Here is a 23,452-nt window from a genome sequence, read left to right as displayed (position 1 = left end):
CCACATTCATCCCACAGGAATCATGGCCAGAGATGTATCTGGAAAGCTTTCAGTTGGTTTCTCTGGTTTGTGAGAGGTTTGTGTTGTGTTAAATGTGTGCCCAGCAATAAGTACTTTGTATTTTTGCCATATTTGGGGATCTAGGTAACGGAGTAGTGGCTGTAAGCTTTTGTGGCTGAGAGATTCAGACTGAATGATTCATTAATGGACACAATCTGGAGACCATTTAGGGTGAAATCCTGGGAGACCACTGCCTCTTACCCAAAATTTATCATCTCCAAAGCTCATGGAATCTTAAATGAATTGACTCAAAAGGGAGAAATATTTCACTGTGCTTGCCAGAGACTACAGAATGACAGAAACACAGGTATGCACAACGTGTTTATGTCAGAAATTTCTTTCCAGTTACTTTTTTCTGCTTCTGTACAGAAAGCTTGTTCCTAGGGCAGCACTTCCCTGACTTTTTACTCCCCCAAACCCTTTGTTACCTTTTGAAATCATTCCCTGTATCTCCTTACCCATCTCATTGCAGGGCAGAGCCACCACTACAAGCTATCAAAAAATTACTTCAATGTCAGAAACAGCCAATCCCACCAAAAGGTGCAGCAGGCCTGGGAGATCTTGAAGATCTTCTTGTTCCAACCCTCCTGCCAAGGGTGGTGGGCAGGGGCTGGGGTGGAATTCCCAGAGCAGCTGGGGCTGTCCCTGGATCCCTGGCAGTGCCCAAGGCCAGGTTGGACACTGGGGCTGGAGCAGCCTGGGACAGTGGAAGTGTCCTTGGTGGCACTGGATGAGTTTTAAGGTCACTTCCAACCCAAACTCTTCTGGGATTCTCTGATTTTATATTGCTGCAGTATATATATAAAAGTATAAATATATATATAAAAATAAGTATAAGTATTTCTCCATGGTGCAGCCAAGCCAGGGTGGTAACAGAGGAAATCACAAAATTACAACTTAGCAAGGCCCAAAAAAGGACTGTGCCACTGTGGCCACAGCTCTCTTCACAGACAGAGAGCAGCAGACACAACTCTCTCCCAGGATTTTTCCTGAGAAGGGCAGTGAGAAGCTCAGAGAAGAAGAGAAAACAATTCTTATCTCTGTTCACTGCTCCTGTTGTTTTTGCACATGTGGAATGTGTTCTGGAGATTGTTTACCCAAAGTGATTGGTTACTTGGACACTGGTGAAGGTTGTTTGGATTTCTTGGCCAGTTGGGTCAAAGCTGTGTCCTGGCTCTCTCACTCACAAGGATTTTTTAGTATTCTTTAGTATAATATTCTTTAGTGTAGTATCTCTTTAGTATGTAATTTAGTATAGTATTAGTGCAATATAATTTAATATTTAATCCCTTTAATCCCTGTGGATGTTCAGTGTCACCCCTAGAAGCATCCCAGGACCCCACCAGGTGCTGCTGGATGTTGGATTGATGTGTAATCATGTCCTGATGGATGGAACAAAGGAGGAACCTCTTATCAAGCAGATAAATAGTATCTCCCAATTCACTAGGGACCTGCTGGACTTTGCCCAACCCTTCTGAAACAAGGTGAAGGAATATTGCCCAAAAGCGTTAGGGGAAAGCAATCAGACCCTCTGAGTGCTCTGAGGAGTCAGAGGAGAGGCCCAGAACACTTTGTAACTGATTGGGAAACCCCAAAAATTCCCTGTGCAGTTCCTTCGCTGTGTTTGTCCTGCCAATTATTTTATCTGATTTAACTTTGAGAGAGAATGATGTTTAAAGGGTTTACTGCTGCTTTGTGTGAGGATTTTTTCATACTTCATGCAAGGCTTTTATGAAATTATCAGATCATTTCGTGGCATTTTAAAATATTTTTAATAAATCCTGGACAGGGTTGCAAGGTGTAAATAAAATTCTTAGGGAATGTACAGCAGTACTTATTTTAAAACTGGTGCAGAGTAAAATGAGATAAATGAAGTAGATAAATGGACCTCGACTTGGGCTGCAGGACCTTTTTCTTGGAACTGAGAAAATAAAGAAGGACATTCAAGGCCTGAGAGGGTTTCAGAGACCTGGAGAAATGGCTTGATCATGGTACCAATATAACAGAATTATTACTTGCCTTCCTGTTTCACCCAAGAGCTGCTCTCCTCTCTTCCCTTTGTTCTTTGCACAGCCCCAGGAAAAATCAATCCCCTTCCCAGCACTGCTCTGTATTTTCTCTCTCTCAGAACACCCTGCTGAAGTTGCCAAGCACTGCTCACTGCCCCTTCTCCTCCATAAAGATTTTCTGGATGTTTCTGCTCTAATCAAAGCCCCTGGACCTGAGATTCACATCACACCACACACCAAGAGGGAGACTGAGGGAACACTGATGCAGAGGTTGTTCCAAGGCTGTTTTTGTTTTTTGGGGTTTTTTTTTTGCCAGCAGGAATAAGTCTGTATTTTTGTCACATTTTGCATTTCCATTCTCAGAGGCTCTGTCACGTTGAAGGGAACATTGGTAAGGAAAAAAATGCATTGTTGTTATTTTCTGTCCTCTTTCCATAGAACTTTTATGGTGATGGAAAGAGATGAGGTGTCATGACAGAGTCTTATACTTGAGATCTGTTTTCCTTGAAAGTTAAAAAAAAAAAGTGAGGGGGAAAATCATTTTAATACAACAGTTAAAGTACAAACTAGCAAGAAATGTTCTGCTAAATTTTTCAGGATAGTCCCTAAGAGCTGATACAGAAGCAGAAATGAATACCAAATAACATCACTCTTTGCCTCAAGTTATTATTTTACAACTCTTGCACAGAATTAATAGAAAGCCACCACAATTACACTGAGCCCCAGGGAACTGTCCAAGAATTCCTTTATAATGCCTTAAAATCCATATGCATTTTAAAATTTCTTTATGGCTTGAATTAGTCAATTTTCCTCATATAACCTCAGAATACTTAAAAGCTGAGCACATCCAGGAAGCCAAGAATGAAATTATTTTCCTTGCAACTTTTGTTTTCTTCTTTCCCTGTTGTTCTCAAGGTCCCCATGCCCCAGTGATCGTTTTTAACCCAAATGCCATCACCAGGCCTGCAAATGGCTAAATCCCAGCAGGGAAGGTAGGAGAGCAAATATTTAACAGCAGAGGAAGGAATCAAGTGTTCATCCTGACCTATTTGGCTAATAAAAAATATTTATTTAGAGAAATATCCTCTACAGAACTCTCCAGTCCTCAGGAATGATCCTCATTGGGAATGCTTTGTGGAATGAGCACTACAGGGTGTTTAGTGAGTAGCCAGATATGTTGGTGTCTTTAAGAAAAGTCATTTTGAGGCTGTCAAAGTTCTCAGCTTTGCAGAAATGTGGATCTGGGGTGCCATGAGCAGAGGGAAGCTGCTCCAGGCTGGGAAGGGATGGGAAATGGGCAGGGCTGGGTGTCAGACACTGACATCCAGCTCAGATCTGCTCTCCCAGCAGGGACTCAGCAGGGACCAGCTCTGCTTGCTCTGCTGCCCAGCCACTCCACACACACACCTGCCTGAGGACAGCCAGAGGCAGCAGAGCTGCTTTAAAATAAGGCTGTTCCTTCATTTGTTACAAAAATGTGAGCTCCAAATGTCCGTGGAGGTATTTCCAAATGATGAATACTGAGACCTCAGATGGCTCCAGATAAAACCTTCTGAATTATGGATACCATGAATTTTACTCAGAGAGGGTAGAAAGAATATAAGCCAACCTGAAGGAGTTTCAGGAGCAGACAAACCCCAGGAGAGAGTTGGATTATCATGAAGTGCTTTTCCCTAAAGGTTTCTTTTTCTTGTCTGTGGTGTCTGAGCCTGAAGTGCCCCTATTGCTCTCTCAGACTTGTAGGGAGAATTTATAAAGAGAAAAAATGTTTCTGCTTTGAGTTACTTGAAAGTCACAGCATTTCCAGATTTACACGTGCCAGGGCAGTCTGGAATTTAATTTTTTGAGCAGTTCTGATGATTTTGAATTAGTGGTTTATGACCTGTAAGAATGTTTGCTGTATGGGACATTACAGCAAATACAGATCCAACCTTCTCTCTGGCCATAGGACATTGTAAAATTCCTACTTCCACCTTTTTCCCTCCAGTACTACATCTTTTATCTTTGCCTTGTGTTCTGTTTCCTGGGCTGCATCTACAGAATTGTTGGCAGGAATTTAGGGGGAGAGTGTGCCCCTGTTCCCTGCTCAGGTGATTCCCCACCTGCAGAGCTGCCCCAGGCCTGGGCCCAGCCCAGGGAGGAGCTGGAGCTGCTGCAGAGAGCCCAGAGGAGGCTCCAGGATGGGCAGAGGGATGGAGCAGCTCTGCTGGGAGGAAAGGCTGGCACAGCTGGGATTGTTCACCTGCACAGGAGAAGCTTTGGGCTGAGCTCAGGGTGGCCTTGCAGGGCCTGCAGGAGCCCCAGGAAAGCTGGAGAGAGACAATTTCCAGGGCATGCAGGGACAGCACCCAGGGAATGGTTGAGTCTATGAGGGTCCCCAGGACAAGGGAAGAGATGAGAATCTGACTCCATGTTCTCAGAAAGCTGATTTATTATGATATGATATGATATGAATACTATACTAAAACTATATTGAGGAAAGAGAAAGGACACAGACAGAAGGTTTAACAAGAATGAGAATGAAAATCTCATGACTGCCTCCTCAGAGTCTGACACAGCTGATGGTGATTGGTCATTAAGTAAAAACAATTCACATGAAACCAATCAAACCTGTTGGTAAACAATCTCCAGCCACATTCCAAAGCAGTGAAACAGAGAGAAGCAAATGAGATGATACTGTTTTTTCTCTGAGGCTCCTCATCTTCCCAGGAGAAGAAATCCTGGGCAAGGGGATTTTTCCAGAAAATATGACAGTGACAGGGAATGGCTGCCAGTGCCAGAGGGCAGGGCTGGATGGGATCTTGGCAATGAGGAATTGTTCCCTGGCAGGGTGGGCAGGGCTGGCATGGAATTCCACCCCTGGATCCCTGGCAGTGCCCAAGGCCAGGTTGGACACTGGGGACATTGGAGCAGCCTGGGACAGTGGGAGGTGTCCCTGCCATGGCAGGGCTGGGATGGGATGATCTTTAGGGCCATCCTATGATTCTGTGATTTTAACCTTTTCATGCCCACACCAGCAGTCAGTGGTGCAGCAATGCTGCCCTGGGTGAGCACAGCCCCTTGTGCAGGTACAGAACCAGGCCTTTGAGAGCTGATCCTAAAACCTGGCTTTCATCTCCTCACTCCAGAGCCCTGATTATTCCCTCTCAGAAAACATTTCTAAGGACAAACTTCCAGTTCAACGTTTTACACTGGTATCAAGTGCCACCCATTTGTTACAGAGTGCAAAATTCAAAAGCAAAAACTCCAAAACACTTGGAAAAGTTATTCAAGAAAAACATCTGCCTTTGCTTGGGGGAGTAATTTATTTTGAAAATATCCAGATATCCTCTGGTTATCCTTTTTTTTTTTTTTGAGGTGTGCCAAGAGCAGAATAGGAAGGCTGGTTTTCCCACAATATGCATTTTCCTTATCTCATGTTCTGTTGTTACAGTTATTACTAGAGAAGAAGTTTTGTACCAAATATTAAGCTACAGATGGAAGTGATACATCTAATTATTGTTGATTCCACACTGTTTATGTAGGTTGATAACATTCATTTCCAACTTAACTCCCTAAATCTTTGGTCAAATTTGAATTACAAATAACCAGAAGATGTATGATTTTATTATTATTGTTGTTTTGCTTGTTTCAGCAGAAATTAGCTGATGCATACAATCAAAAGCACAGAAAGAACACTGCTGTTATTAAATGAAAAAAACAGTTTATTCTTTGAGACAAAGGTCAGGTTTGAGGGGAGAATCAAATTCTAAAGCAGGGATTCATTATGCAGGAAAGCAAGAATTTTATTGTCTCAGTGATGCACTGACAGGGGCCTAGAAGAGCTGTGAACTTATTTATGCAATAATTAACAAAGGAAACTTGTCTTAGGCAGGAAGATGACTGACAGCTTTTCCAGTCATGGGTATATAACATTGTGAAGAGCATTTTCTTGGCATTTTCTGAGCTTTTAAGGGTCTTATCTTTACCTTTTCTCTGCAAGTGTGAAGGACAAAAATTGGTTGGTTTTTTTCCCCAAATGAAAACCAAGACTCTCACAAAGTCATTTGATTCTAGAAGCTTGGATTTTTCAAAAAACATATTAAATTTTGATAGCATTGCTAATATTCCTTGGCTAAGCTAAAAATCTTTGTGAAAATTAAATTCCAAATCTCAGGGATGAGATAACCAAGAGCTGAATTATAAATGAAGTAAAAATTTCTGGTTTTCTATTTAGGAACAGTGATTACAAATAAGCTACACTGGACCACTTCTCCTTGAAACAGAGTATTTCCTGTTCCTTCCACTTTTATATATATTTTCCTTTCTTTTTATTAGCTCCAGGTCACCCATTGCTAAATCACCCGCTTCTAAAATAGAGGCTGCAGTCAGGCTGCCACTATTTAAACATTCTCAATGTTCTTTGCATTCCTGGGGCCCACAGCAGAGTCAAGCTGGGTTTTCCAGTCCCAGCCTTCCCAGGACAAGGTGGGATTGCATTCCCTGCTGCATCAAAGTTGTTTAGGTACAAAGATAAAGCACTTTTAGACAAAACACTTTCCCATCTTCCCAGGACACTGCTCTCTACAATCCCAATCCATGGTCCTATTGCACCAACATCTTCTGAAGGGAAAATTTGTGACTGTGGATGAGTTGTGGTATGAGATACACTCAGGAATGAAATTTTCTTCAGAGGGCAAATATATGCCTGGGAGGTTGGAAATTATAATTAATTTAAGCATGTGTAGAAATTTAATCATGAAAGCTGAAGTCACTTCAGATTTTAAGGATCAGATTTTGAGGACCTTGGTCAAAAATGTCAATTAAATGGTTTAAGCCTTTACTGAGACATCATTTTCTCATCACACCCAAATAATAAGTGTATGTTCAATTGTGGGCCAGGGAGAATTGCCCTCTCACTATCCCTGGCAGTGCTCAAATCCAGCTTGGAGCAGCCTGGGACAGTGGAAGGTGTCCCTGCCCATGGCAGGGGTGGCACTGGATGATCTTTAAGGTCTCTCCCAGCCCAAACCATTCCATGATTCTATCTGGGGCTCGGTTTCATAATTTAAAGGCTCTTCTAATGCAGAGCTTTTCCTGTGGCTTTTATTTAAAATCCACTTAAATCTTCCAGAGGTGCCAACCAACTTCTTCAGCTGGAGAGGTGAACATTGCACAGTGCTGGAAGTGCAGCTTCCACCTGTAAAGAGCAGGGAGTTCATACTCACTCAGGATAAAAAAATAGTCATTAAAAATGTCTAATCAATTGTCTCCACAGAGAGCAGATGAGTCAAATTCAAGGGTGAAAAAAAGGATCAATGTTTCTGAAAGCTGTAGAAGCCTTTCTCTCTTGGATCAGCCTTATCAAGCAGAGAAAAGACCACAATGGATTTTAGTTCTAGGAAATAGAATGTGGGAGACAGCAAAGAATGCTGGTCAACAGCTAAGGGAAAAACAAACCAGAAAAAAATAAAGCATTTGAGATGTATAAGTACAGCTGTTAAACATGTAGTACCATAAAGTATTGGATTTTTAAAACCCTAGACTTTGAAAATTGTTTGCAAAGGTGTCCAAAATCGATGACTGGAAAATATGATAGAGCATGGCAAGATAAACTATTTGATGTGAAAGAGAAATCTCCAACTTCATTGGGAAAAGGGCCCAGTTGCACTTTCCAATATAAACAATGAGAGAAAGGTTTTTTCAGGGTGTTTTGGACAGATGTCTTTTAATTGCCTTTTAATCAGGTATTAAATTAATCCCTGAAGCTGGACTATGTTCTCTCTGTATTTTTCACCTGCCTTCATTGCTCTCCAAACATTTGTCAGGGGATAACAGGGACAATATTACCCATATTAAAGGCAAATAATGCATGGAAGTGTGTGCACAGAACACATTAATTCCAAGTGTTATTGCTGAGTGACTGTCCATACTCACAGCTCAGCCTCTTCTAACTTTATTTACCACTATTCCTTTCACCATAAAATATCCTGAACTACATGGACGAGAAAACCAGAAAGACTCCAGTGAGAGTCATTCCCCACAGTGAGAGAGCTGTTAAAATATAAACAAAGAAGAAGGCAGAGACCTGCAAGATCTGTCCCCTTCTGAGGGAGCCCAGCACTGTTTTCAGAGCCAGGGGTTGGGCAATGGGGCTGTTCTGCTCCTCCAAATCAGTCAATCCCTGATTTCAGCATTCCTCTCTTTGCTGCTCCTGCCCAGGAATGTCTCACAGGTTTCTCTCTCTGCAGGAAAAGGAGGACACAGCTGTGTTCACCTGCTGATCCTCACTGTTGGCACTGCACTGAAATTCTGCCATGTAATGAGAGATTGCTCTTTCTTCCTAAATAATTCCCCTATCTCCCTTCTTCAAACATTTGCCAGCTTGCAGAACCTCTCTCTAATCACCATGTTAGATTTTATAATCCAAATCAGCACCCAGAGCCTGCAGTCCTGGTTGTTCTTTGCTGAACTCCCCCCACTTGGCCATCCTCACACTCCATAAGTACATTTATTAATGCACATCCCTGTAAGAAAAATAGTGCAAAACAGAAAAGTTCGTCCAAAATAAAACCCAGGGCAGACACAGGTGGTGGTAAAGTTCCTCAGATAGGTGCATTTCTCCTTGCCCCCTGACACCACTGAGGTGCGGAGGCACCTGAAATCCTCAGTGCAGGAGAGCCCTGGAGGGGCTGGAGCATGTCCAGGGCAGGGAATGGAGCTGGGAAGGGGCTGGAGCCCCAGGAGGGGCTGAGGGAGGCTCAGGGTCTCTGCTGCTCACAGTGACCCCAAGATGTGTTGGAAAGTCTCTTTTCCCAGCCCGGCACTCAAAGAAGGAGTCAGAGCTCTTCAGTTCTTGGTCTCAAGGTTGTTTCTTGTATCTTATCTATAAAATTTTTTCTCCTGTCCAGCTGAGGTCCACTCTGCCTGCCCCCGGGGGAGGTGTTATCTTTTTATATAAAAAAATACATATACAATATTTACAATTACTTCCCAATACCTGTCACCTATGTTAGACAGTGAGCTTCTGCTCTAAACCAATCTAAAAGTGCCAACATCACAGCAGAAGATGGAGGCCAAGAAGAAGAAGGAGAAAGGCTGGACACACCCAGTTCCTTCCATCTTGCCCCCTGAACCCCCATTCTAAAAACCCCAAAAATCTATTTTTTCACCCTGTGATAAATTCACTATCATTCTACTTGAACTTTTGTGGCTTGCAGATCTTTATCTAAGGTTGGTAATTTGCTCCATGGGTCATAATCAAAACCACAGGGGCATCCTGGGCTCTGTGCCAGGTGTGACCATGTTCACAGGGGTCTTAGGATGAGGGAAGACACCAGGATCTGACCCCATGTTTCAGAAGGCTTGATTTATTATTTTATGATATATATTATATTAAAACTGTACTCAAAGAATAGAAGAAAGGATTTCATCAGAAGGCCAGCTAAGAATAGAATAAGAAAAAATGATAACAAAGGCTTGTGGCTCAGACTCTCTGAGCCAGCTGGGCTGTGATTGGCCATTAATTAGAAACAACCAACATGGGCCAATCCCAGATGCACCTGTTGCATTCCACAGCAGCAGATAACCATTGGTTACATTTTGTTCTTGAGGCCTCTCAGCTTCTCAGGAGAAAAAATCCTAAGGAAAGGATTTTCCATAAAAGATGTCTGTGACAGCCAGGGTCTCTGAGCCCCCTGGCAGGGGTCTTGGCAGTCCAGGACAGCCAGAGGAATGTCCAGAATCCCTGAGGGAGCTGGGCAGGGGCTGAGGCTGGAGCAAAGGAGGCTCAGGGGCCCTTGTGGCTCTGCACAAGTCCCTGCCAGGAGGGCACAGCCGGGGGGGTCGGGCTCTGCTCCCAGGGCACAGGGACAGGAGCAGAGGGAACGGCCTCAGGCTGGGCCAGGGCAGGCTCAGCTTGGACAGCAGCAGCAATTTGCCCATGGCAAGGGAGCTCAGGCCTTGGCAGGGGCTGCCCAGGGAGCTTTGCAGTGCCCAGCCCTGCAGGTGTCCCCTGCAGGTGGCACTGAGAGCTCTGGGCTGGGGACAAGGTGACAGCACAGCTGGGACTTTGTGACATTGGAAGACTTTTCCAGCCTTAAGGACTCTGAGATTCCAGGATCTGGGAGGTCAGATCTGAGCCTCCTGTCTGACTCCAAGTGTCCCTCCATGGCTTCAGGCAGCTCCCACTTCACCCATGGAACAAAGGGAAGCTGCGTTCTCCTCCCACTGCCTCAGGATGAGTGATGGGGAGACGATTGTGCTTCCAAATCATGACACTTTCAATTACCATTTTCCTTCATTCACAAGAGCTAAATCACACAATGATTGTCACTGTCTGACATATTTATCATTGTCAGGCTGAGCCTGCTCTCTCTACATCACAGGATTCCTCTGTTTCTCCTGGGATCCTACACAATGAAGTCATGTCATGTGTCATGAAACATTTGCTCACCTACCTGCAAACCAAAGGACAACAAACAACATCACTCCCTGTCCTTAGAAATGGCACATTTTTGTTGAGGTTTAAAACCTATACTTTCACTTGACAGTTTGGGTGGCAGTTTAAATTTCTTCTTGTGTTCTGTGTTTTAGTATTGTTTGAGTAGTTCTTTTAATGACAGGTAAAGAATAATTTCCTCTGAGATCTCCTGGGTGGTGTACTGGCAAATTTTCTTCTTCTTTTTTTTTTTTTAATAAAGCAGAACAGAACTATCTCCAGACCTCCTGCTAAGTTAGCTTTCTATGGCATATTGCTCTTGCATGCAGTTGAGTCTCTTTTTGGTGATAACATTATTATTTAGGGGAGTATTACTATTTAAGGCACAAGTAACTCATGCTGGTGCACTAATTTGTGGGTGAAGGCTGTGTATTTTTAGAATCCATTCAATCATGTGTGCTGGGCTGTAATGTTTCAAAGTGAAATCTTGAAAAGCACCATACAAACCCCCTGAAAGTGAACAGAAAAACTCCTACTGTTTCTCTGCCTCCTAACTTGATCAGGTGCCCATGATCAGAACATGAAAAGGAAAGGGAGAGGTTCATGAACACTGCTAAATTATTTATTTATCCCAATAGATTTGAGTGGGTAAGTCTCAGTGAGGTGTGATTTTGCTGACTGCTAGTCAGGTATATCAGGGAACAAGAGTTATTTAATTTATTATTTATCTAAATTATTTCTTTATCCCAATAAATATGAGAGGTTGATCCCAGTGAGGTGTGACGTCATTGATTGCTAGTCAGGTACATCAGGGAACAAGAGTTTATCCAGAAAAGTTGTGGATTTCCTGGAAAACTTTAGGGCCAGGTTGGGTCTCCATGAAACATTTCACTCCTGCAAGATCCTTTTTTGGACACCCCAGCTCCAATCAAACTCTTCTCTTTTCCTTCCCTCCCAATTCCACTTCCAAAGCCTTGACAGAAGATTTTATTGATCTGCATCTTCCCACACAGCAGCAGAATGCCTGGAAATGCTTCTTAAATGTTATTGACTCTGATCAGGGATTAATTTCTTTTAAAATTTTTTAATTGAATGAATGATAAACAGATCCCATAACAGAATCTGTCTAAAAAAACCCAAAAACCCAAGGCCTATCACTAAACTTGATAAGGCCTTTCTAACAATCCTTGCAGTGCACTTCTTTTTTTTCCATGGGATAAAACAGCCATAGCAAACAAATTTAATAATTGAAGATAAGACGAGGTGAAAAAGTTACCAAATTATATAAAATTTATAATGTACAAATGAAAATGAGGGGTGGGAATGTGTAATTTTAAGTTCAGCAGTGCTTTTTCATTTTAAGAAACTCTTTTCAAACTTCCTTAGGAACAGAGAAGAGGTAAAGCTGAGTGGCAAAACCAAATTTTTAAGAAAAAGGAAATATATAGAGAAGGGGGCTGGGGGAAACTCATTTTTATCAAAAGATTATAATTTCAAATTGAGCCTGCATTGTGTGTTACTATAGAAACTCCCATTTTGTGGCATGTTTGTGGGGAAAAAGTCAAAAGTTGCATTTTAATGAAGGCAGATCACACATTGGCTTTCCTCGGGAAAGCCAAATAAAAGAGAAGTTTCTCTCCAAAATTGGATAATTACCCCAAATAAGGTGAGCTAATTAAGGTCACTGGGAAGGGATATTAAATCCTGAAGTGCCAATATGTTATGTTCATTTTTCCATGCCAGTCCCTGCCTTCCAGATTGTGTATTAGATACTGCAGGAGCCTGATGGATTGAGAGGCTCGTTGCCATGGCAATATTTGCTGCTTTGCTGGTATTCCCTACAGAAAGTAAAGGATTTTTTTTTTCCCTACTCAGTTAGATAAATTGGCTAAATATAGCCAGAGATGTTGGGGAACTGAAACAGCAGAATGTGCTGGGGGGAGGATCTGGGGAAGGACTGGGATTTGTGAGTGGTGAGGAATCACAATGGGATGTGGAACAGTGAGGAGTGAGGGGAATGGGGAAACTGGGAAAGGGAAAAGGGAAGGAAGGGAAAAAGAAGAGAGGGAAAGGAAAGGAAAGGAAGGGAAGGAAAAGGAAAAGGAAAAGGAAAAGGAAAAGGAAAAGGAAAAGGAAAAGGAAAAGGAAAAGGAAAAGCTTTTATCTCCTACTTTCAGAACATATCTTGCTTTTAGAGATGGGAAAGGGAAAATGGGCAGTGCTGCCAGAGCTGCTGGTGCTTTGCTGTGCTCCAGGTAATTAATAACCTCAGGGACAGCTAAGAGGTAAAAACCTCTAAATTTTAAAAATTTAAAAAGTAAAGCAATGAAATTGCTTACCACTGAAATTGTCAGTGTAAATCACAATTTGAGCTCCAAATATAAGCCGCCTTCTTCTGTTCTGGTTTTTTTGGGGAGTTTTTTTTTTGTTAATCTTTGCTCACAGCGTTTTTAAAGCAAGGTGTTGATACCATTTCCATCCTCCTCTTGGCACAGGGAAAGCCAATGTGCTCCAGTCAGATGTTAGGGAGTGCTGTCTCTTCTGGAGGGTTCAGTCTGTAGCTCAGAGGTGTGGGAAGAGTGCGACAATGTGCTTTCTTTTTAATATTAGCCCATCTCAGCCAAGCATCTATGGATTGCTGCAGAGTTAAAAAAAAGAAATAAAAGGCTGCTTTGTTTCTTCCTCTTCTGTGCTCCTCTTATGCACAGAAAAGTACTGATAAATCCATAGTGTTTGCCTTGAGACTTAGAAAGAACCTGTTCAATAAGACTGACCAGGCAGCTGTGACAGTCCTTGGGGATACTTCACTTCCCAGCCACCCATTCCTCCTCCTTTCCATGCCAGTCTTCCATCAGAGTTTTACATTTTTTAGGATATCAGACAATCACACCATACTGTTGTGACAGACATCTTTTATGAAAAATCCTTTCCTGAGGATTTTTCCTCCTGAGAAGCTGAGAGGCCTCAGGAACAAAATGTAAGCAATGGTTATCTGCTGCTGTGGAATGCAACAGGTGCATCTGGGATTGGGCTCATGTGGTTGTTTCTAATTAATGGCCAATCACAGCCCAGCTGGCTCAGATAGAGAGTCCGAGCCACAAGCCTTTGTTATCATTCTTTCTTATTCTATTCTTAGCCAGCCTTCTGATGAAATCCTTTCTTCTATTCTTTGAGTATAGTTTTAATATAATATATATCATAAAATAATAAATCAGCCTTCTGAAACATGGGGTCAGATCCTGGTGTCTTCCCTCATCCTCGGACCCCTGTGAACACGGTCACAATACTGTGGCAAGCCATGAATGCAGCTCTTGCAGCAGAGGGTTCACACTCACAAGGAAGAGCACAAAATGTGTAATTCAGGGATCTGGAGATTCCCTAGGATGGGACTTTTCCTGAGGGAAAACACTTGTAAAAGGTGCAGGGTGAAGAGGCTGAGGAGAAAAGAGCAGCTCTAAAACCAGGATCTGGTTCCTTGTGCTTTCTGAAAGGCACAAGAAACTTTAGAGAGGAAAAAAAAATACAGGCAGAGGGCAGAAAAAGTGGGAACACCAGTGGGGCAGGGAAGAGTGGAGGGGGATGAGAGAGGCAGGAAAGGGATATCTTGGCAGCAGCTTTGCAGACTGTGCTTCACTCTGTGTGTCACACAGAGTTTGCATTACAGCAGTCCCAGGGATGTGATCAGATAGAGAAGAAATACAAGAAGACCCAAGCAAGCAGTGAAAGAGTGAGGGAAAGCAGAGGAATTAAAGATGATTCTGAAATGGTGAAGTGCTGTTGAGACAGAAATAACAGAGCCCTCTGTTCACACCAACAGCCAGAGCTGGGAATGAAGACAAGAGAGAGGTTTGGAAGAGAGGGGGAGAGTAAAAATTCCTTTATCAGGCATATTAATATTCAGCTGTCAGATAGACCTGGAAGAAATTAAACTAAAATTCAGAGAATTAATTACAGTCCAACAGAAACAGAGAAAAGTTGCAAGGAGGGAAGAGAAAGGTGAGAATCTTAATATCCTATTTCCACATGGATAACCTCCTCAAATCCACATTTCTTTGAAATTACAGGTAATAGAAGTATGCCCTTGAATACTCACTGTTCAAAACCATCAGGCTTTAGGGTGAGGGATAATGGACAGGGACAAAAGTAGAGGGAAGCTGTGGATTTCATGCCCCTGGAAGTGTCCAAGGCCAGGTTGGACACGGGCTGGAGCAGCCTGGGACAGTGGGAGGTGTCCCTGCCATGGCAGGGGTGGCACTGGATCATTTCTAAGGTCCCTTAAACCCAAACCAATTCTGGCATTCCATGATTATTGCAACAGAGGGATCAGGCTGATGGGAGTGGAGCTATTGGGATTTGTAATTGGTTTTGTGGTGCTTTGGTTTGAGTTGGGTTTTTTTGAGAGGAAAGCTGTTTTTTTAATAATAACTCACACAAAATAAATGACAAAAAGATTCATCCTATCATCGAAGAAGGATGTAGGATCATTGGGAATGAACATGCGTTTGTAAAACAAACAAAGAAAAAGAAGAAAATAAGAGGTGCTTATAAATGAGATCCAAGGAGAAAGAGCACAGAAGCTGAGGATCAGCAAGAGAAGAGCACAGAAAACTCTTTGCAGATCTACAAAAGCATAGGAGGGGTTCATGGACTCCTTGATGAGAACAAACAAATTAAAGATGCCATTACCAAACTGAGCAGGAGCATTTTCAGAAGAGCAGCTCCAATGAATGCTTTGTAGGTGGGACACAGGAAAACAGAGAGTTGGTGTCCCTTTGGAAATGCTCATCTGCAGTGTGTCTCTCTATGATCACCACTGATCATGGCTATGAGGCCACTGTGCTCAAATAAATGCCAGCTGCACACCTGTATATAAAAAATTTTATTTTCTTAGGCATAGACTGGGAGGAGCTGAATTTTCCACATAGGAATGTACATTTCTGTGCCAGGATTTTCAACAAAAAATGTCAAAGAATTGACGAGAACAAAGATGTGGGTGGGATGTGTCTTATCAGACATTCCCAAGGTGACAACAGCACGACAGATGTGGTGTTTGAGCTTTTGTGAGCCCCCAGCAGAGGGGAAGCTGCTGGAGAAGTGTCTGTTATTGATTCACACTGCTCAGAATCCATTTGTACTGGCTGGTTTGGGAGCCATTCTAATTTACAGTCTGTCATGCAAATTGCTCTTGGCCTGTGAAATATTAATCTATTAGATAGACACCCCATGCCTGCACACTGAACACATGGACTCCAGATCCTTGGGGATTTTGCTTTTTAAACAACAGATTATTGCCCACATTCACTAACTACTTCTACAAACAGCTCAGTAATTTCAAGCTTTAATAATCTCCTCAATTCTCTTCCTGCATAACGAGAGGTAATATTTGATGTACTAGGAATTAAAGACCTAGTTCTATGGGTTTGGGTTTTTTTTTTTTCATTTAAAAGGCAGCAATTTCCGTGGCCACAAAGTTTTTCTTCAGTGTCTGAAATGGATCTATACAAACACACTATATATATAAGCATATATTTGAGGGTGTATAAATATTTGGATCTTGCACAATCTTTGATTAGATTGGAGGAGGTGGTGATGGGCTGAATTCAGGGTGAAGCTTTGTTAGGGTTTACACCAGTGACATAAAAATCCTTCCCTGGGAGAGTGAGGAGACCCTGGCACAGGGTGCCCAGAGAAGCTCTGTGTGTCTGGGTTTGAAAAGCCAGGTGTCTGCTAAGGAAGGCAGGAACCTCCCCTGAAATGGAAAATGTGAATCCCCTCCCTCTGAATTATTATAATTTTGAAATTAAGGGGCTCTCAGGCAAAGATATGGGAGTAGGGATGACAGTTATTTATTAGGGAAGAATTTTTTTTTTAAATGCAGTAACACAAACCAGCACTGCCAGAGTGAGAGCAGTCCCTGTTCCCCTGTGTGTCAGGGGGTGGCACAGCCCCATCCCATGGGGGCTCAGCCCTCCTGCAGTGCCAGCTGTGGCTCTGCTGGAGCAGGGATCCTGCACAAGGGGGGAGTTTTCCTCTGCAGCTCCAGGGCTGCTGCAGATGGGCCTGGGCTCCCTCTGGCCATGCAGGGCAGCAGAAGCTGCTCCTCTGGCAATGCACTGGGCAAAGGCTGCTGGGCTGTGCCAGCACCTCAGATTGGATCCAGGTAGGAATGCTTGGCTCCTCCCCTGGGCAATGCAGCATCTCCCCATGGGATGATGGGATTGGATCAGCCCTGCAGGGACACTCAGTGGCCATGGACAGCAGAGATCTCCTGCAGGGAGGATTGGCTGTGGGAGAGAGAAAGAAAAAACTGCCCCATGGACAGCAGAGAACTTCCCCAGCTCTGACAGATGGGAATAGAACACACAGCCCCTGTTACGTCTTGTAACCCAGGACACTGGAGCTGCCCCTGGATCCCTGGCAGTGCCCAAGGCCAGGTTGGACACTGGGGCTGGAGCAGCCTGGGACAGTGGGAGGTGTCCCTGCCATGGCAGGGGTGGCACTGGGTGGGCTTTAAGGTCCTTTCCAAGCCAAACCGTTCAGAGATGCTGAACCTTGATCTGATTCTGCTGCCAGCTCTGGCCCAGGCCATGAAAGGCAAGGCCTGGCTTTCATTAATGAAGAGCATTTGCTGAGGAACAGCTTCTAATTCCACAGCCCTGAGGAATTCCCTTCCTTCTTGGCTTGGTTTCCAGCAGAAGAAAGCACATGGCCCTCATGACCTCTCATGAACTTACCTATTCCTTATCAGACTCCTCATCCTCCCTAGTGAGGTGCTGGAACAAGGCACCCAGTGCTGATGGTTTGGGAGAACACAGCCTCTTTGGGGATATAAAACATGGGCAGAAAGTGACAACCAGGGGGAAGGAAGCAGCAGAAATCATTGATCTCCCTCAGGCAGACACCTGCCCCTGCGGTAGGGATGGAGAGGAGCCCTCAGCACCCTCTGTGTTCCCCACACAGAGAAAATCAGCTTCCCCTATTTCATTTTGGGCAGAATTTCTGGGCTGCTTCTGCCCACCAGTCCTGTAAGAATAAAGAAAACAGTCTTCATAAACTCAAATAAATCAAGAGGCTGTGGTTAAATTGCCTGTTGGAGATGGAAGATCAAAGGCAGAGGAGTTGGAGACGTGTTTGCCTTTGAAAAGCCATCCAGCAGAATCCCTGGGAATGTGTTCTCACAGGTAGAGCAGGGAAACACTTGCATTTTTCACATTTTTCATCTCTCCCTGCCTCCAAGGCAGGAAATTCATCCCCCCCTCATCACAGTGAGGTGAGGGCCATCACCCACAGCCCTGGGTGAGGGCAGGCACAGCACTGGAGATGGGATGGGATTGGATTTATCCCCCAGTCCAGAGCCACTTCCATAAAAACCCAAGAGCAGCAGGCCAGCTGGTTATTTTACAGAGAGAAACAGCCATAAATGTCCTCAAATCCAAGCTAAAGCAGCTGCCAGAGGCTCTGCCCTCTCCATGGGCTCTCCCAAGGGTGCTGCACCAGAACCTTTGGAGCTACAAGGTCTGAGTGCTGCTCATTAGCACGGCCTTCATGGTAAAACCCAGCAATTGTTCAGCTATGACAACCTGTGCTGCATTTTCACCTCAAAATCCAGGCTGTTCATGTGCTTTTAGCTCGTGTTTGAATTAGTGGTGCAGATTTTTTTATATATTAAGAGTTTCATCTTAAATTGACTGTGAAATTTGGTCACCTGATGGACTCAGCTCTATCTGAGTATGAGGAAAGTCTGTTTAACAAAGCCAACTGGTGTCACTCCAAGCACACGCACACATTTTAAAACAAAAATTAATCAATTTTTTTCTGTTACATCAACTCATACAAAGCAAAATATGCCATTTTTTGGCAGTTTAGCCCCCAAATTTAAATGGCTCACAGTCCTTTAGCACCATCTTGAGAATAAAGTGACAAAATTGTCACAGTATTATTTTACTGCAGCAGTCATTTCATCTTTAGTGGTGTAGAAGACTGATAGGGTAACTCCTTGTTTTTCTATCCTGTAATCATTACTTCACATTATTTTATATTCACCTCAATAAATCCATCCCAAGAGCAGTGTGTGACATGAAGATTATTATTTGCTGGTAGCTTTATTATATAAGCAATAACAGTTCAGAAAATGATAGAAAGCTTTGCAGCTACATTGGCAACACCCTAATGAACTGTCATTTTAATATATGTTCTAGCTAGTCTTGATGGAAGGCACCACAGGAAAGTTATCACTCCAATTTTTTAAAGATATGAATATTATGAAGACTGTAAAAGCATGACAGAAAGGAATTGTTGCTCTGCACAGTGTGCAATTATTTATTCCAATTTTATATCATAAATAAAATCTTCCATTAAAAAATCCCCCTTAAGTATTATTTTAAAGGTTTTTCGTATAAATAGCTCATGAAATCATTCGTTTCTATTCCATAAATGCATTAGGAACAGAGAGTCACTAAACAGGAACTGAAGGGATAAAAGGAAAAATTGATACAAATATTTTTATCTCCAATGTGCATCGAGACAGAATCCTCTGTGATTATAAAATCAAACCCTGGATTGATTGCAAAAAAATAGAATCTCATTTGTGTGACACACAGGTGTGTGCACAGGCAGGTTCAGACAGACACACACAACAAATTTTCACAGAATCCCAAAATCCCCTGAGGCTGGCCCAGCCCTGCCAGCCCATGCAGTGCCAGCTGTGCCCCATGGGCACCTTGTCCCCAGCCCAGAGCACTCAGTGCCACCTGCAGGGGACACCTGCAGGGCTGGGCACTGCAAAGCTCCCTGGGCAGCCCCTGCCAAGGCCTGAGCTCCCTTGCCATGGGCAAATTGCTGCTGCTGCCCAAGCTGAGCCTGCCCTGGCCCAGCCTGAGGCCGTTCCCTCTGCTCCTGTCCCTGTGCCCTGGCAGCAGAGCCCAAGCCCTCACTATGTGAATATTTTCCAAATATTCATGTTCATGATCTGTATCTGAGGTTGCCAGAGACGTGGCATTACCAAAATTCATAATGTATTAGCTGAAATTCCTTCCATGCATATTTCAGCAAAGTTGTACAGGCAGCATTTCAAATCTCTGCTATCTGGGAGATTTTCAACTTCTGTTCTGACTTGGTGCTTATACAAATGCAAATGCAGGAGATAAAGCCAGGAGCAGAGAAGGCGAGAACGATGCCTTGCAAGCTTCCCCTGACAAGTTTCCCAGCACATCCCTTCCTATCCCTCCCATGCAGAGAAGGAGAAGGACTCAGGGGTGCTGGTGGTGAGAGCTGGACCTGCCCCACAACCCCTCATGCCCTGGGCTGAGCTCCAGTGTGGGCAGCAGGAAAGGGATTGGGATTGTGTCCCTGAGCCCCTCAGGTGATTCCCCACCTGCAGAGCTGCCCCAGGCCTGGGCCCAGCCCAGGGAGGAGCTGGAGCTGCTGCAGAGAGCCCAGAGGAGGCTCCAGGATGAGCAGAGGGATGGAGCAGCTCTGCTGGGAGGAAAGGCTGGCACAGCTGGGATTGTTCACCTGCACAGGAGAAGCTTTGGGCTGAGCTCAGGGTGGCCTTGCAGGGCCTGCAGGAGCTGACAAGAAAGATGGAAAGAGAATATTCACAAGGGCCTGGAGGGACAGGACAAGGGGGAATGGCTTCAAACTAATAGACAGTAGCATTAGATGGGATCTTGGCAATGAGGAATTGTTCCCTGGCAGGGTGGGCAGGGGCTGGCATGGAATTCCACCCCTGGATCCCTGGCAGTGCCCAAGGCCAGGTTGGACACTGGGGCTTGGAGCAGCCTGGGACAGTGGAAGGTGTCCCTGCCCATGGGATGAACTTTAAGGTCCCTTCCAACCCAAACCATGCTGATTCCATGATATCCCTCCTGGTCCTGCAGGACCTACTTCTCTCAGACAGGTTTAGGAACAGTTGATTCTTCCAGCTCCAAGTCTCTGCAGCTTCAATCCCAAAATGCCCTGGAAGATCCATGTCAGCATTTAGGGCTGTCAGTGCCCCCAGCAGTGCAAACCTGCTCCACACAAGCAGCGTGGCAGAGGCAGAGTCTGTGATTCTGGGAGCTGGTGGCTGTCCATGAGGCATCTCCCAAGGAGCTCAGTCTCTTCCTGGAGAATTCCCAAAAACTTCAGTGCACACACACACTTTGCTCAGCCTGAAACACCCCCATGCTCCTTCACAGAGCCAAACAAGGTGCACAAGTTCCTTCCTTCCTTCCTTCCTTCCTTCCTTCCTTCCTTCCTTCCTTCCTTCCTTCCTTCCTTCCTTCCTTCCTTCCTTCCTTCCTTCCTTCCTTCCTTCCTTCCTCCCTCCCTCCCTCCCTCCCTCCCTCCCTAACCCTTCCCTTGAAATTTCCTTTCCTTTCCTTGAAATTTCCTTTCCCTCCCCCCAGCCCCATTGTGCTCCCAGGGTGCCATTACTCATTTCCCAAGGTGGCTGGGCAGGATGGCCCCAGTGCTCCTCCTGCAGAGCTTCCTGAGGGAAATCCACCCTCTCCCATGGTTTTCCATCTGTGTGTTCCCTCCTGCACCCACGGAGCTCCACGAGGTGCCCACACTCTTTCCTAAGCACAAGTGCAGGAATTCCAGTTGGTTCAGGATGGATTCTGCCCTCAGCTGGAACACACAAAGTGAATCATCACCTCTTTCCTCTTCCAGTGATTTTTGCACAGGAGGGAGCCACATCTCCCACCACCACTCAAAATTTAATGTCTCAAACTTCTCAATTTAATGTCTCAAACCTCTCAATTTATTGCCAGAATTTAATGTCTCAAACTTCTCAACTTAATGTCTGAATTTAATGTCTCAAATCTCTGCTCTCTGTGTCTTCTCCTTGCTTCTCTTGCTGAGAGCTCCTGGTCACACCACAGACAAGACTGGAGGTGAAAAGGCCAAGAGAATCCTCTGTTCTCCCATCACAAGAATTCCAAGTTTTCCAAAGAAAACAGAATATCCTGTTGACGTCAGTTGCCAGCAAAAACCTAAAGTCCTTTCAAAAAAATAAAAAAAAAAAACTGCCTGAAAATAAACCCTAGGGAAAAAAAAACTGAAAAATAAACAAAAATAAACATTCTCTTCAGCAGAAGTAGCACAGCAGATAAAAGGTGCTGCCTAAATCAAAGATTCTTCAGGAGCTGTTGCAAGGCCTATAAAAAAGAACTACAGGTCTATCAAAAGCCTCTCTTCCCACAGGGAATTTGGTTTTGGAGCTCAGGAGCAGATTTCTGGTCACTGATGCTGAAACCAGTGCAATAATAAGTCAAAATCCATCATATCACAAATAAATTTATTTGTTAAATAAATTTATTATTTAATAAAGAATAAACAAAATATTTATTATTAGTTATTAGGTAGATTTATTATAAATTTATGTTAAATAAATTAATAAATCCATTTATATTCCAAGGTCAAAGCTATAATCTAGGAATGAATTAACAGATAGAAAATAAAATTATGTATTAATAAATTTATAAAAAATCAGAGCACATTCTCATTTGAGTGGTTACCTTGGATCAGGTATTCCTCAGCAGAGCTACAGCTCATTTACCTCTGGATGGCCAAAATTTCCCGTGCAAGACAAAAAAAATCTGTCTCCAAGCCTGTGCTAACTGCAGTACTGGCAATGGTTTGGGCCAGGGGTGTTTCCTGATGCACATGGACACCTTTGCCTGTAGATCCTCTCAGGGACCATTTCAATCCTGCCTACAAACCAGGCAAGTTCAAAAAAACCCTCCAGCAATATTGCACAAAATGCACACAGGGAGTAGAAACCACCAAGAAAAGAAAAAAAAAAAAAAAAAAAAAAAAAAAAAAAGAATGTTGTTAATAATCCATTACATTAAAAAAAATAAAGCAAATTGAAGTACATCAAACAACAGCATTCATGAACTGAAACCCACAACATTTCACACAAAACAACTGGAATGGCTCTGGGCACCTGGTGTTTCTCTTTGAAAATGCATTTGTGTTTTTCTCAAGGCTAAAATAGCCAAGTGCAGGCTGGAATTTGGTATTCCAGCTTTCATGTGAAACCTTAACACTCCCTCAGGAAGAGATCACTGCACAAATCCACCTGCTTGTGAATTGCCTGGTGATATTTCCACCACCACGATTTTGTTGTGTTACCTGACTTAATGCCTACATTCCTAATAAAATAGTCTAAATCGGAGGTTTAGAACTAATAATCTTTCCAGCCAACAAACAAATATCCTTATTCCTGCTGCAACAGACCTTGAGCACCTTGTTGCATTGGTTGTTGAAAACAGGAGCAGAATTGAAAATTCTCAACGTCATTTTGGCCTAAAAATAAATTTTTTTACAGTTACAATAACCAGCCACAGGGAAAACGTCCCCAGGGACATCCCCTGTCCCCATTGCTGGAGATTTTCCAGAGATTATTGGACAGGGTGGAAAATAATCTCAGTGGGTTCCCTTCTCCATAAAATGGAGAAGACCAGATGGTTCTTTAAGGTCCATTCAAACCAGGGCTATTTTGCAATTCTCTGAATGATATTTGAAAATCGACTCTGCCTCCAGGAAAAAAAAAAAAGTAGAAATAATAATTGTCAGTTGTAGAAGTGGATGGAAGGATGGGAGACAGAAAAGGGATGGGGATGGAGCAACCTGGTCCAATGGAAGACGTCCCTGGGGTGGAACTGGGTGAACTTTAGGGTCCTTTCCAACCCAAACCACTCCAGCATTCCATTATTTATGTGTAAGAACACACCAAGTTATGAAGGCTATTTATTTACCCTTATTTATCCTTTCTCTATTTGTAATTGTTCAGTTAATTCCCTAACTCCCATCTGAAATCAATCCTCCTGGGCAGGAGAACTTCCTTTCTGGAGAAATGAATTTCATGTAAGAACAGAGCTCTGGGTATCAGGAGTTAGCCAGGAAAACATCAATATATTTCTTATGCAATTAGCCATTATAGGGGGTTTTTTTGGTTGTTGTTGGTTGGGTTTTT

General features: G+C 43.6%; 1 protein-coding gene across 2 annotated transcripts in view; it reads left to right on the top strand.

Moving 5' to 3' along the window:
• The window catches only part of KCNJ6 (potassium inwardly rectifying channel subfamily J member 6), a 174,744-nt gene that overhangs the window by 58,027 nt on the left and 93,265 nt on the right, over nt 1-23,452 (top strand). The window lies entirely within an intron of this gene.

The sequence above is a fragment of the Agelaius tricolor genome, unplaced genomic scaffold (assembly GCF_023055355.1).
Source record: "Agelaius tricolor isolate 1412-34295 unplaced genomic scaffold, bAgeTri1.0.p SCAF_7, whole genome shotgun sequence".
Lineage (NCBI taxonomy): Eukaryota > Metazoa > Chordata > Aves > Passeriformes > Icteridae > Agelaius > Agelaius tricolor.
The sequence above is the reverse complement of the archived record's forward strand: the minus strand, read 5'-3'. Positions and strand labels throughout refer to the sequence as shown.